This window comes from Chrysochloris asiatica, unplaced genomic scaffold (assembly GCF_000296735.1).
Source record: "Chrysochloris asiatica unplaced genomic scaffold, ChrAsi1.0 scaffold00018, whole genome shotgun sequence".
Lineage (NCBI taxonomy): Eukaryota > Metazoa > Chordata > Mammalia > Afrosoricida > Chrysochloridae > Chrysochloris > Chrysochloris asiatica.
In genome coordinates this window covers 25,140,277-25,155,563 of record NW_006408536.1, presented here as the reverse complement: position 1 = coordinate 25,155,563, position 15,287 = coordinate 25,140,277, and positions in this window count along the sequence as shown.

Sequence of the window (15,287 nt, the reverse complement as noted above, 5' to 3'; positions counted from 1 at the left end):
TGTAGCCTAATATGAGTATGACTTTAATGTCCTCGTTCAGCTTCTTGCCTTCAAATCTGCTTGAGAGATTTCAAGATGCCACTGTTGGTTGTTATGCTGTACCTCAGAATTTAATTTAATTTTCAGCCTGTTTTGTTTTTAAACTCTCTTTCCCTCTCAACACCCCTTTTTCGTATTAAAAAAACAAACAAACAGTTCAGGGCTGGCTCTTGTGCTGAGACTATTTGTGTGCATGCATGTCAGAAGAACCCACCAGTGGTGGGGACGGGGAACGTCCACTCACTCAGGCACCCCCTCTAGTCACCAGAATGGAGGTGTGCAAACAATGTGGGGCCAATGAACAGATACCAAAATATGAAGATCCGACCAAAGCAATGCCGAGAAAGTGTATTGTCCACCTTTGCTCTGAGGTTCCCGTGCTATTTTTCTGTGGTGTGTCTACTCCCCTGTTTGGTCTTGCTGTTTGGTCTCGCTTGGTCATGCCGAGCCCAGCAGATTCAAAAGTACATGATTTCTTACTTTTTCTACAAGTTCCACTAGCTATAAGCCTTCAAACTTTTAAAATATTCCTACCTATGTGGTTCCGAGTTTTGGAGCTCTGCCCTGAATCTGGTTTGCCTGGTGTTCTGTGGTATTGCTGACGGCGAATTTCACTGCACCTCTACCCTCCCTCTTCCATTACTTTTAATGAGGTCCTGAAATGAACAATATGAGAACCCCCAGTTTACCATTTCACCTTGGTCTGGTGACTGTGCATATTTTAAGTTTCCCTTCTCCTCCCTTGGTCTTATGGTGGCTATCAGGCCTTTGGGGGACCATTTCAGGCAATATGAGTCTTGGGGATCTCTCTCAATGTGACATAAAATGAATCTGAACTAGGGATTCCTTAGGTAATGCTATCACTCATCTCTGGCTCCTAGGGGTTGATGGCATCTCAGGTTTGGGGAAGGGTCCTGGGGAAGAACTGCCTTGTGTATTATAGGATGTAGAGCAGCATCCCTGGCCTCTACCAATGAAATGCCAGTAGCACAGCCCCTCTCCCTGGCAACCTCCAGATATTGCTTGAGGCTCCCTTATGGGGCTGAGGGATTAAAGCTGCCATCAATTGAGCACAGCTGGAGGCAGGTAACGGCCCGGAAAATAACTAGCATCTTCTAAGTGCATTGGGTTACATTGTTCATCTGATGACCTGGAATGCCTGTGCCTATGTTGTGACTTGGTATCTACCTTCTTTCATTTTCTTCCCCTCTCCCATGGGAACCTTGGGAATGGGCATATTACTGCTCTTCTTAAACACACTCCAGTTACTCTCCACTGCTCTTAGGACAGAGGCTGGTACACCTCTACTAGCCTGCAGACCCTTGACTCCTTTGCTGACCTGCTACCGTCCCCCCCCCCCCATGCCATTTGTATTCCAATCTCTATGCCATGCCTTGGGACTTTGCACATGCTGATCCCCCTTTCTAGCCTACTCTCCCTGTGTCCATTTCTCTTTAACTAATTAACTTCCACTGTCCTTCAGTGCTAAGAGTTCATCATTTGCTTTAGGAAAACTTGCCTAATATCACCCCACCCCCACTGTCTCCAAGACAACATCATACACTGAGTTAAACGCACGCAACACAGTCTATACTTTTCCTCCCCGGTTTTTAAGGCAGTTGAAAATATATATGATGTTGTTGTTGTTAAGTGCTGTTGAGTCGGTTCTGATGGATAGTGACCCTGTATTGAATTTTTGAGGAGCGGCTGGTGGGTTTGTGCCACCACCTTTTGGTTCAAATTGACCTTGCGGTCCAGTGTTTATCCTACAGCGCCACACCAGTACCATATTTCTATGGGATCAAATTGATCAAAGCGATTCAGAAGATTAGGTAGGAACCTTGGGAGGCAGTGAGTTTATGCTAATGAGGATGAGAATCGTTGCACAACTGGAAGAATGTAATCTTTTTCAAGTTGCTCTTGTCAATTTAACCCCATATACATAGGAATCCTGGTGTGGTGCTGTAGGATAAGCGCTGGACTGCTAAACACAAGGTCAGCAGTTCAAACCCACCAGCTGCTCCTCAGCAACCCTATACAGGATCATTATGAGTCAGGATTGACTCTACCGCACTGAACAATAACAACCACCATGAAAAAGGAGCCCTGGTGTTATTGTTGTTGTTGTGAAGTGCCGTCGAGTCAGTTACGACCCATAGTGCCCCTGTATAGGCTTTCTGAAGGAGCTCTGGTAGCGTAGTGGTTACGAATTGGGCTGTGAACCGGAAGGTCAGCAGTTCGAAACTACCGGCTGCTCCGCGGGAGAAAGATGAGGCGATCTGCTCCCGTAAAGATTTATAGCCTCGGAAACCCTATTCAGGGTCGCTATGGGTCGAAACCGACTCGACGGCACTTAACAACAACAACAATAGGCTTTCTGAGGAGCAGCTGGTGAGTTTGAACTGCTGACCTTGCAGTTCAAATGGTTTTGCAGTCTGGCACATTAACCCAGAGCGCCACACCAGGGCTTCTGGTGGCGTAGTGGGCTAATCACAAGGTCAGCAGTTCAAATACTCCAGCTGCTGTGCAGGAGAAAGATGAGGCTTTCTGCTTCTGTAAAAATTTACAGCCTCAAAAACCCTGTTCAGGGTCACTACGAGTCAGAACCGACTAGACAGCACATAACAACAACAATAACATTGGCTAATGAAGTAATTGGAGCGCTGTAGGATAAACACCGAAATCCTAAGCACAAGGTTGGTGGTTCAAACCCACCAGTTACTCCTCAGAAACCCTACATAGGGTCGCTATGAGTTGGAACCGACTCAGCAGCACCTAGCAACAATAACAATGAAGTTATTAAGTTTTATCCCACATTAGAATGTTCCACAAGAGAAACCACGAGAACTGCTGTATTCCCTACACATGGTCGACCTAAGAAGTTTAGGCGTTTCAAAGGTCTAGTCCTGGTGTGAATTTCTGGTGTGGCACTGTAGGATCAGTACTGAACTGTGAACCACAAGTTGACAGTTCAAACCCTCCAGCTGCTCCTTGGAAATGTTATACAGATTTGCTGAGTTGGAGCCAACTGGACGGTATTTAAGAACAGCAATTTTGTATCAGGAGGGACCAGTTCCTGAAGAAGGATATCATGTTTGGTAGAGTGTCAGCCCAAAATCAGGAAACCCCTCAGTGAAATGGACTACCACCAGGGCTGCACCAATGGGCTCAAACAGCCACAACTGTGAGGCTGGGGCAGGGCCACGCGGTGTCTCCTTCTCTCATCATGAGTCAGAAGGGATTCGATGGCAACCTAACAGCACTGTTTTCTAATTTGACATTTTGGGGGAAAAGATAATGGGCCCAAAATATGAAAATAAGCATAAATTAAAAAGAATCAATGTATAATGAAATGTTTACAATATCTAATGATATGGCAACTAGTTGAATGTGTCTCAATTCTTATGTAGGCCCCTTTCTGGGAAATTAATTCCAATGCATGATAACCCCATGATCACAGTAGAACTGTGCTCCGTGTGTTTTCAGAGGCTGATTTTTCAGAAGTAGATCACCAGGCGTTGTTTCCAAGGCAGCTTTGGGTGAACTCAGACTTTCATCCTTTTGGCTAGCAGCCAAGCATGTTACCTGTTGGCATCACCCAGGGAATCCTAATTCTTAAGTGGTGGTGGCTGTGTGCCGTGGAGTCGGTTCCGACTCATAGCGACCCTGTACAGGGTTTCCAATGCTGTAAATCTTTACGGGAGCAGAACGCCTCATCTTTCTCCTGCGGAACAGCTGGGAGTTTCGAACTGCTGTCCTTGCGGTTCGCAGCCCGGTTCGTAACCACTACGTTACCAGAGCTCCTTAATTCTTAAGTAGTTATATATAAATAGCATCTAAATTATAAGACAGAATTCAAAATCTAAATATTATAAAAATTCTTCCCCAATTTTTATAGGAACAAAATATATGTAATGCAGGCCCAGGGTAGATTTTAATATGTTTGATATATTATAGGTTGACATGGGAAGGATTCAAAGCAGAGTGTAAAATGCTAGAAGCTACATCTGTTTTATGCATAACTGTAACCACAGCAGCTAGCATGATGCCTTCCACATAGTAAACAGTCAATAATTATTTACTGATTAAAAGAATAAATGAATCAATCAATCAATGTGCCCTGCTGTTAAGGCCCACTGCTCAATTAAGTTCTCCTTTGTGTAATATATTTTCCAGCCTGCAAACAGTCAGGAAACCTTTTCATCCTCCTTTCCACTGAGAACTTAGTAACCGGCAGGGTCAGTCGTGCAGCCTGGGCAAGTTCTTGAACTGTGCAAGTGATGCATACGCAGTCTTGAGAGCATCCTTGGGTCCTAAAAGGCTTTCTAACAGCTATGTCAGCGCCTCCTTCTCCAATACGTGAAGTTCTTCCAATAATTCCATGCTGAAGATCCAGGCTCTCCTTCATGGTGTCAGCAGCCCTTGATACAGCCTTAGTTTTCCTTTGTGAGCTTATGTTGGCTGTGTTCATCTTCTGGAGTATTCTCCCAGAACCTTAGATATGAGGCACCTAGAGTTAGAAGGATACCTCTTAGTTCTTACAATTCTGAAGGAAACCATATCCAGAAAGCCTTTCAAGAACAGAGTGTTAACAGAAATAAATCTCATTAGCTGATATTGAAAATACAGACGCCCAGATGATGGTCCCCACCCAGCATTGCTTTTTTCAAAGAATCATCTTTCTGTGTAAACAGTTAGCCCCTAAAGGCCAATTAAGAATTCTTCCCTCCCTGGCCTTCTCTTTCTTTCTCTAACCACCAGTCCCTCTGGCGTCTGTCTGGCAAGCATACTGGGGTCAAGTGGGTGCTGACTATTTTTCCCAGTTCTGTCCTAGGAGGCTATGATAGTTAAGGTTTTGTGTCAATTTGGTTGGTTGTTATGATGTAGTTATCACCTCCACGCTGGGATTAAATATGATGTCATCACCGACCCATAATGTGATACGATGTGATCGGCTCTGCTCTGATGTAATTGTCCTATGTGTTTCCAATCCTTGATTCTATGATGTTAGGGAGGCCAGATGCAATCTACAGGATTAGGTTGTATCTTGAGTCAATCTCATTGGAGAGATATGAAAAAAATTAAACAAGCTAGCAGAGTTCAGAGGGACCTACTGTCACCATGAAAGAAGAGCCAAGAGTGGAGCGTGGCCTGAGGTCCATGCACTGGAAAGCTCCTAGATCCAGGGGAAGATTGACACCAGAACACATGGAGAGCTCCAGCAACTGCTGTGTCTACAGATGCTAAAAGAAGCCAAGGACCTTTCTCCAGAGCAGTTGTTGAGACAAACATTTATAAGCATCAGCAAACAAAGACCAAAGTCCCCCTTTCCCTCTGCTCTGCCACAATGAAGGCCCTGGAAGAATCCGGCTTAATGACTGTTAGTGGTCGACTTGGGTCACCCAAGGAGATCAATCAAACAACTCAACCCTGGTACCTGTAAATATGGTCTTATTTGGAAATAGGATTTATAGGTATGTTTTTTTTTAGGTTTAATTAGGTCATGATGAAATCATTAGGGTGGGCCATAATCCAGTAGAAATGGTGTCCTTATAAGAAGAGACACACAGGAAGCCACCATGGGACAATAGAGGTATGGTTCAGAAAGATGCAGATGAATCTATAAGTCAAATGACATCAAGATATGCCCGGTACCCCAGATGGAACGAGAAAGGCATGATACAGAGTGTCCCCTAGAGTCTTCAGAGAGAGCATGGCCCTGCCAACGCCTTCAATATGGACTTCCAGCCTCCAGGACTCTGAGAGAACACTTATCTGTTGTCTTAAGCCACCCAGTTTGTGATCATTTGTTATGTCAACTTTAGGAAAAGAATACAGTGGCTTTCTCCATTCCCAGTGCTCTGGTCCCCCTCAGATCTCTCCTCTCTTACCTAGTGTTTTACTTATCAGGATCCTTTCGGCTTACCCCTCCCCAGAGCCCAAAGGCATCCCCAAGATCAAGGGTACATGGGAGAATTTACATCTTTCTGCAGACCAGTCTCCTAACAATTAAGATGACATTTTGCTAGATGACTTCTTGGTGATGGCAGACAGGGCCTCAGTAATAACACCTTACAAGTGTAACATGTCTGTAATTAGACTGTCCTGTAATTAGGGAGCTGACAACTTAGCTGCAGCTTTCCACTAGCCAGTGACACAGCAGGGCACAGGAAGAACCATAGAGAAGGACATCTGTCTGCCAACTGATGGCGAGGATCCTGGGGAAAGTCAGAATAAAAAGCATAATAGTAACAAAGAAAAACAGATCGAGGAGATCACATTTCTTGCTCAGGAATCCTGGATCTCCCTCCATCCTCCTACTCTGAGGGATAATGCTTGAGAAGTAGACTTTAATATCATTCACAAAGTCAGGCACACAGCTGAGATGGTTCCAAAACTTGTTGGTGACTCTAGGAAGGGTGGGAGAAGATCAACATCCCTTACAAATTGAGCTGATGGCTCAAAACCACCCACTAAGTGGCTGAGGTAGAGATGGTGGTTAATTTCATGAAACTGTTCTTTCTAGGGCCCTAGAGAACAGTGGACCCATCATACCAGCCATTCCCCTAAATGTGCTGCTTCTGCTGAATTCCTTGACATCTCCTTGGGTTCCTCCACACCATACCATCTCCCACTCCATGTCTATAGGCAAATTCTTCCAACACCCGAACTCCATTTGTCTTTTCCATTTCGAATGTCCCAACCATCGTTTGGCTCTTACTAGACACTCTCTCATCTGGACCAACTTCCATTAACTCCCCCTTAATGATTTATCCACTGTGGCTCTCTTCTCCTTCATGCTCACAGAGCTGTATTGACAAAGTTAATTTTGGACTTGTAACTACCCATAGTCGCTGTTCTAGAGGTGGTAACAGAGCTCCGTTGCCTACTAAGATGGAATTAAAATCCTTGGTATTCTGACCTTTATATCATTGTTGTTGTTAAGTGCCATAGAGTCAATTCCGACCCATAGCAACCCTGTATTGGGTTTCCAAGGAGCAGCTGGTGAGCTTGAACCACCCACCTTGCAGTTCAAATGACTTTGCAGTCTAACACATTAACCCACAGCGCCACACCAGTACTTCTCAGACAGGGGTTTGTTGTTGTTAAGTGCCATCGAGTCGGGTCCGACCCATAGCGACCCTGTATTGGGTTTCCGAGGAGCAGCTGGTGAGCTTGAACCACCCACCTTGCAGTTCAAATAGAAAGCCTCATCTTTCTCCCGCGGAGCAGCTGGTAGTTTCGAACCGCTGACCTTAAGGTTCGCAGCCCGATTCGTAACCACTACGCTACCAGAGCTGTTTCTGTTTAACTCGGGGCTTGTTAAACAGAATCAAAACACTTGTTTGGTATGTCCTGTGTCTTCCTACTTTCATCTTCATGACATTCTCTTTGTCTGGAATGGCCTTTTTCTGAATTCTCACCCTTTCTTTTAAAACCCGGTTGAAAAGGCACCTTTTTGTCAGGCGACTTTTCCCTATGTCTCAGCCAGAGAAGTCTCCCACCTCTGAAATTTTGCCTCTCTCCTCTTCCTCATCTCTACCTCTTAAAGAGTGTCCTCAGGGTACATGACAATTGTGCCTAGGGAAGTAGCTCTGGTGTCACTGAAAGTTCAGTAAACTGGAGATTAGGGTGCCTCGCTCTGAGAGCTGCTGTGTCCCCTTTGCTTACTGTGTTATCTCTCGAAAGTCACTTAACTTCATAAAATCTGTTTTGTTATTTACAAATTGGAATTAATAATCCCTGACCATAGGACTGTTGTAAAGTCTAAAATAATGTATTTATACTCTAAACTATAAAGGGTTATACCATAATAAGCTATATTATGATTAGCTTATGGAGTCCCGGTGTGGCGCTGTATATGATAAGCACTGCTTGGCTAACTGCAAGGTCAGTGGTTCAAACTCACCAGCCACTCCTTGGAAACACTATCTCGGGTTGTTAGAGTATTTCAACTCAACGACACTTAACAATTGATCTTTTACTCTAGTTATCTATGTAATTGTATTTCATGTATATATAAAATCTTACATTCTAATTAGGGAGTCCCCGTTTGTCACAGTGAAGTACTTACTTGACTACTAGCTGAAAGACTGGTGGTTTGAATCCACTCAGAAGGTGCCTCAGAAGTCAGGCCTGGTGATCTGCTTCTGAAAACTCACAACCTTGGAAAGTCAGTGTAGCAATTGTACTCTGCACACATAAGGTCATTATGGGTCAGAATCAACTTTACGACAAAGAACAACATATTATATCTGAGTAACTGTTTTACTCCATCCTATCGTAAGTTGTTGTTGTTGTTGTTGTTAAGTGCTGTCAAGTCAGCTCCGACCCATAGTGACCCTGTATAGGGTTTCCAAGGAGCGGCTGATGAGCTTGATCCACTGGCCTTGCAGTTCAAACGACTTTGCAGTCTGACACATTAGCCCACAGCGCCACACAGTTGTGATGAATTAGTCATGCATTCAGCTCCAAGTAACTGGCTTAAGCAAAAGGAAAAAACCAGAAAGATGTTTATCTTGCAAATTTGAAGGCCATCAGTCAAGGTTGGTTTTAGAACTCAACAATATCATCTAACACCACACTTGTTTTTGTTAAGTGCCATGGAGTCCGTTCTGACCCATAGCGACCCTGAACAGGGTTTCCAAGGCTGTAAATCTTTACAGGAGCAGAAAGCCTCATCTTTCTCCCGCGGATTAACTGGTAGTTTCGAACTGCTGACCTTGCGGTTCGCAGCCCGCTACCAGAGCTACCAGAGCTCCTTCACTACTGTCCTACTATTTTCAACATCTTGACTTTGTTCTTTTGTTCAATGCCTCATAATTGCAAGATGACAGCTTCAGTTGGAGGCTTGACAGCCTCCTTTCGAGACAGGAAGTGGTGTGGGGAGACCCAGGTCAGAGGTGGACCTGAAAGTGGCCAAGAAAAGGCCTAATTTCTACAGGAAAGGAGAGAGGAGACAACAAAGTATCTGCTACAGCCCTTGATGACTGGAATCAACCCATCTTTGATTCCCCCTACATACTGCCTACTACATACATGTTTGTTGCCATTTGCTACTGAGTGTGCAAAGTTGAACTCTCCATAAAGATTTCAAGGCCTTTTGGAAGCAGATTGCCAGGCCTTTCTTTGGAGGCACCTTTGGGTGGGTTCAAATCACAAATATTTAGGCTAGTAGTCAAGTGCTCAACTTTTGTGCCACTAATCACTGCAGGGAATTACTTAATGTGGTTCTTCTAGCCGTTGCCTTTATAACTCCCTGGAAAAAGAAATTGTAAATAAGGTGCTTGTGCTCCACCAAGGGGATTGGACAGCCTGCTAAGAATGCAAATAAGGTGCATGGAACCCTTGTAGGGGTGGGGCCATGCTAATAAGGTATATGGAACCTTAACGGGGGAATTGTTCAGTTTTGTCTTCCTGTCAAACTTGAGAGTCAATTCTAGAGCAGAGGGGAACCTCACTACCACTAAGAAGAGCAGGCAGCATGTCCTTTGGACCTGGGGTCCCTGAGCTGAGAAACTTCCAGACCTAGGAGACAGAACTCTAGCATCAGAAGTGTCGCAAAACAGTGAGAAGCAGAGGCAGAGAGATAGCAGTCAAACCACCAGACCACTGCGAGATGGCACAGTGAGCTTCCTGGCCCATAGAGGTAGAGTGGGTGCATGGAGCCATGGAGTGAGAGAGCTGAACATCTTTGGACAGGAGGCTTACTGGTGTAATAGGGTGCCTTTGGGCATTTATTGGTAGGGCAGAAAAGATAACACTTACTTGAGCAGATCTGACAATAGGCCAAGGGGTCAAGTGGTGGTGGGGGGGTTGGGGGGCACTGCCTGTAGGCACCTCTGAAAAGCTGCCCTGACTGAAGAACTGTAGCCCGTGTGGTTCCTGATACTAAATTGTAACCTGTTACTTCCCTAGTAACACCCCTAGCTGTGTGAGTATGATCTGTGGGTCTGTGTGGTTATTATAACAAATGATCAAACCCAGTATGGGAGGGACAGCTGGTGTCAGAATTGGCAAAGAGGTTGGAGAGCGGAGTCATGTTTGGCCTCCTCCTCGCTGTTGATTATTGGCGTTTCTACCCACCTAGAAAGCTGGACAAAGCAGTCAGACACTGCTGACACCCCATTTTTACAGTTGGTGCGATGTGTACAGATGGCATAAATATTAATTGAATTGACAAATGTAAAATAGTAAATTAATACACAAATACAGTTCAATAACCTGGGATAGTCTTAAATCAACTGCTTTTATACACATATCTTCCTTAAAATTTACGTTCAAAATAGCCTTAAACAGTAGGGCAATTTCTACATCAAGCAAAAGTGCCGTTATTCAAAATGATGTGATTAGTTTTTGTCTAGTCCAGAGCCAAGGTGCGGGAACATTATGTCAGAAAGACAGCACACAAGCGAGTCTGGATTTAAGAAGTTTAAAATGAGGTTGAAATATTAAAATGTGTTTCAGACAAATCTGAGCCTTTATGGTTTTCTTTTTGTACAATGTTGCATAAGAATTCAAAATATTGTTACAGGGTATGTCATAGTGAGAATTCATATTCTGAAAATTATACACCAGCAGAACCTTGTAAATGACCTCCTCCCCCTTTTCTTTCCATACTTCATCAGACAAGTGGAAATTCAGTGGGAAAGCAGTAATTATAATCCTTTCTACATTGACAGACTTTTGGTATGTGTCTGAGCACAATAGGCGAGAGAGGGCGGGGATAAAGATATAAAGGAAATAGGGTGGTCTCGAATAAGACCTAGTGGAAGATAGGAGTAGCAAATGTTGCTCTTTTTTTCTAGATAATTAAACATCTTTTTTTAAAATCTGCTTTATCCAATGATAATCAAATATTGTTACTCGCAGCACAATGCATGCCTAGCTGCTAGGGGGCTGAGCGAATCACATTCGTTCACAGATGTATACAGTTGACTGGTAAAATCTCTCATCTGGAACTTGTTGATTACAAAGTGAGCAAAGTAGATGAGATCTCAAACTTTGATCTACCCTTGACCTTTAGGATCAGTTACTTGTGCATCTTCACTGTAAGCGAGTGGAAAGAGACTATAAAAACTTATTTTATCCCATTATCTTACAGATGCTAAGTTGACAATTACATTCAGAAAAGTTCACTGGCATTCAAGGATTCCTTCTACCTGCTGGTATAGGACTAAAATAGAGAAACGGATAGCGCTTTGTCTGTTGCTCTTTCTAATGCCCCATAGGCCATCTTGAATATTTGAGATTTCTTTAAGATGAGAGGAAACAAATGAATTATACCAGAACTTTAAGCATTTGATTTCACATATTTCTATTCAAATCACACTTTCTGATGCTAAATTGATCCCCAGGAACCAAGGCTTCTTCCAATAATCCTAGGATTTAATAGAAATTCATTATAGAAATCATTGTCATCATTTAGCTTTTCTTGTGTCCCACTTTGTCATCTTTAAAATGGGACAATAATAAATGTTCTGCCTCATTTACAGGGTTCTTTCCAAGACTAAGGGAACAAAGCATTTAGAAAATTGAAACTGTACAACTGCACAGTATTATTCATCTTATTTAATACTAATAAAAATAGTGATCTTTAACACCAGCTTGTCTTGTTTTCCAACCTCAAGTCCCATCCTCCTCCCACACAGAAGACTAAGACAGGCAAAAAAGGTTTTTAAGAAAAAAAAAAAAGAAGAAGAAGAAAGAAAAAGATGCCAATTGTGTTTTATTTATTTACATTCTTTCTCAAGAATCCCCTTGTCTTTAAATGCCTGACACAAGACTGAGAACCTTTCTCTGTTATTCACATCAAAAGCCCTCTGGAGAAAGGAAATTAATATTTGTAATGAGCTCCTTGTACTTGGTGGGTCCTAGTTTCTTTACAACAGGATTTAGGGGCTAGACATATTCTTGTGCAAATCACCTGAGTCATAGGGAACTTGTCATCTCTCCGAGCGGCTTCTCAAGTATTCCCTGTCTCTGGAATACCTTAGTTGCCTCAGGCCTGCAAGTTAAGATACTGGAGCAGTTTGGGGGGTGGGGGTGGGGTATCCCTCCTGCTTCTTACCCATCTATATAACCAAATATGTTATCCTGGTGATTTTTATCTCCCACACATTGCTCCAGCCCTTCTAGTTGGGCTCAAAAAGTTTAACACAAAATTATCATAGGATCCAGCTATTCCATTCCTAGGTATATACCCGGTCACGTGGAAAGCAGGAACATAGAGACTTGTATTTCAATGTAAATTGCATCACTTCTCACAGTAGCCAAAAGATAGAAGCAACCTGAACATCCATCAACAGATAAATTGATAAAGTATAGTATAGACACACAATGGGATATTCCTCAGTCATAAAGAGAAATTAAGTCATGACAACCTTTAATGAGCTCTGGTAGAGTAGTGGTTACGAATCGGGCTGTGAACCGCAAGGTCAGCAGTTCGAAACTACTAGCTGCTCCACGGGAGAAAGATGAGGCTTTCTGCTCCCATAAAGATTTATAGCCTCAGAAATCCTGTACAGGGTCGTTATGGGTCAGAAACCCTGTACAGGGTCGCTATGGGTCGGAACCAACTGGATGGCACCTTGAAGCACGATCCCACTTGTATGAGTAGGCAAGTGTCTTAGGCCCAAACACTGCGAATCCTTGCCTAGTCATGTGACACAAAACCTTAATTATCACACTAAGCATATGGAGACCACCCATTGTTAGTGGTGGTGGGGGGGGGAGGGGAGAAAAGAGAACCCACTACCCACTATCTTGGAGCACTGAGCTTCTGTTTAAAGGTGATAGAAAACTTTGGAAAGAGATAAGGGTGATGGTTAAACAAAATGAACAGAAATTTCATGTCACTAAACTGTACATGTGAAAAATGTCTCAATGGCATGTGTTTTGTTACATATTTACCACACACACACACACACACACACACACACACACACCTCAATGAGTTCACCAAGGACAGAAACAGACAAGTTCTAGGAGTGAGCGCTGGGGCATGGGGCATTTCCATGTTCAGAGATTGGGGATAAGGGACAATGACAGAGAGTAACAAAGATGTTGAGAAGGAGCAAGAAGTGAGTACGAAAGAATACCAGGATATCATGGTAAGCCTAAAGCAAATTTAAGGAAATGGACCTTGAATGACGGAATGGTCTGCCGAGCCAAGTAGGGTCAACTGGTCATTGGATTTAGCTACCTGGATGACTCTTGTTACATTGAAAAGAACAGTGTTAACAGACTGGTGTTTATTAAAGTGGTGAAAACAATGCTGTTTAAGTAGATTTAAAACAAAGGAGGAAGCAGTGAATAAGGACAAGGACTTGGAGAAGTTTTGCTTTGATCTGAAGGTTAAGTAAAAAACAATGGAGCAATGTTGAAAGAAGATTAGCTTCTTACTCTGTTTAAGGTTAAAGTTTGCATTGCAAATTAGGTTACCATTCAACAATTTCTACATAAATTATTCAGTGACATTGGGTACATTTTTCAGTGTGGCATCATTTTTTTTCTGCTGTGGTAGTACCATTTCCAGGACTCTAGTTGCCCTGTCCCCTTATCTTCTCATCTTTGGAGTCATTTATGAGCTTTTGGTCTCATGCTCTGGCAGCATAGTGGTTACGAATCGGGCTGTGAATCGCAAGGTCAGCAGTTCAAAACTACCAGCTGTTCCGTAGGAGAAAGATGAGGCTTTCTGCTCTCGTAAAGATTTACAGCCTCGGAAATCCTGTACAGGGTCACTATGAGTCGGGACCGACTCCACGACATATAACAACAACAACAACAACAACAAAGCTGATAATCCAAAGGAGCTCATTGGTCAGGATTGATAGTCTGTAGTAGCGTATTGGTTACGAATCGGGCTGCGAACCTTAAGGTAAGCGGTTCGAAACTACCAGCCGCTCCACGGGGGAAAGATGAGGCTTTCTACTCCCATAAAGATTTACACCCTTGGAAATCCTGTACAGGGTCGCTATGGGTTGGAACCGACTCGATGGCACTTAACAACAACAACAACAACATTTTGCAAAACCATCTGTTGCTTAGCTAAAAGGTGGCCTAAAGATACTATTTCAGTTCAGAGTTTTAAGGAGTATCTCTGGATGATCGTCCTTGGAAGTCATTTAGTCTCAGCTGACCCACTCAATCTTGACTTTTTTTCTGAACTTGAGTTTTGCTCCACACTTTACTCCCATTCTATCAGGGTCCATCTACTGTGGCGCTAAACAGAAGGGTTAAGTGATTTTTTGAGTGAGGCTAAATAGCAGCTTATCTGATGGGAATGATCCAGTAATTTGGAAGAAATGCTGATGTAGGATAGAGGATAAGAACTAGAATGAGGACCAAGTGGCACATTACTGGAGAGGTAACCGCCACAGCACCAGAGTCCTTTTCTAGGAAGAGCAGCACAAAAGTAGTAACATCCTTTTGGTTTTACTATGTTCTAGAGCTGGAGTCCTGGTGTGGCACTGAGAGTTAATGCACTGCACTGCAAAATGGTTTGAACTGCAAGGTCGGCAGTTCAAGCTCACCATCAGCTCCTTGGAAACCCTAAACAGAGTCACTATGGGTCGGAATTGACTCAGTGGCCCTTAACAATAGCAATAGCTTGTGAAGTACCTCCAGTGATGCAATGATTAAGTGCTCAGCTGCTAACTGAAAGGTTAATGGTTCAAACCCAACCAGCAGCTCCGTGTGAGAAAAGATCTAGCAATTTACTCTCTTAAAGATTGCAGCCAGGAAACTGTATGGGACAGTTCTACTATGTCACACGGGGTTAGTGTGAATAGAAATCCCCTCAGTAACATGCAACACCACTGAAGACCCCCCCCCCCAGGTGGTGCAGACTGTTTACACTTGACTGTGGTGCTGTGGGTTAATATGCCAGACTGTAAAGCCCTTTGAACTACAAGGTCGGTGGTTCAAGCTCACCAGCTGCTCCTCGGAAACCCTATACAGCGTCACTATGGATCGGAACTGACTTGATGGCACTTAACAACAACAACATTTACCTATAGATAGGCGCTTGAAACCCACCCAGAGTTTCTGTGGGAGAAAGAGCTGGTGATCTGCTCTTGTAAAGAGGACAGCCAACAAAATCCTCCGGTCAGTTCCACTCGGTCCCATGGAGTCTCTGAGTTGGAATCGACTCAACAGCAGTGGATGTTTGTTTTGTTTTGTTACAACAGTGATTTGTCAAGGTGTATTGAGGTAGTAAGCGTCCCTGATGGTGCAGTGGTTAAAGT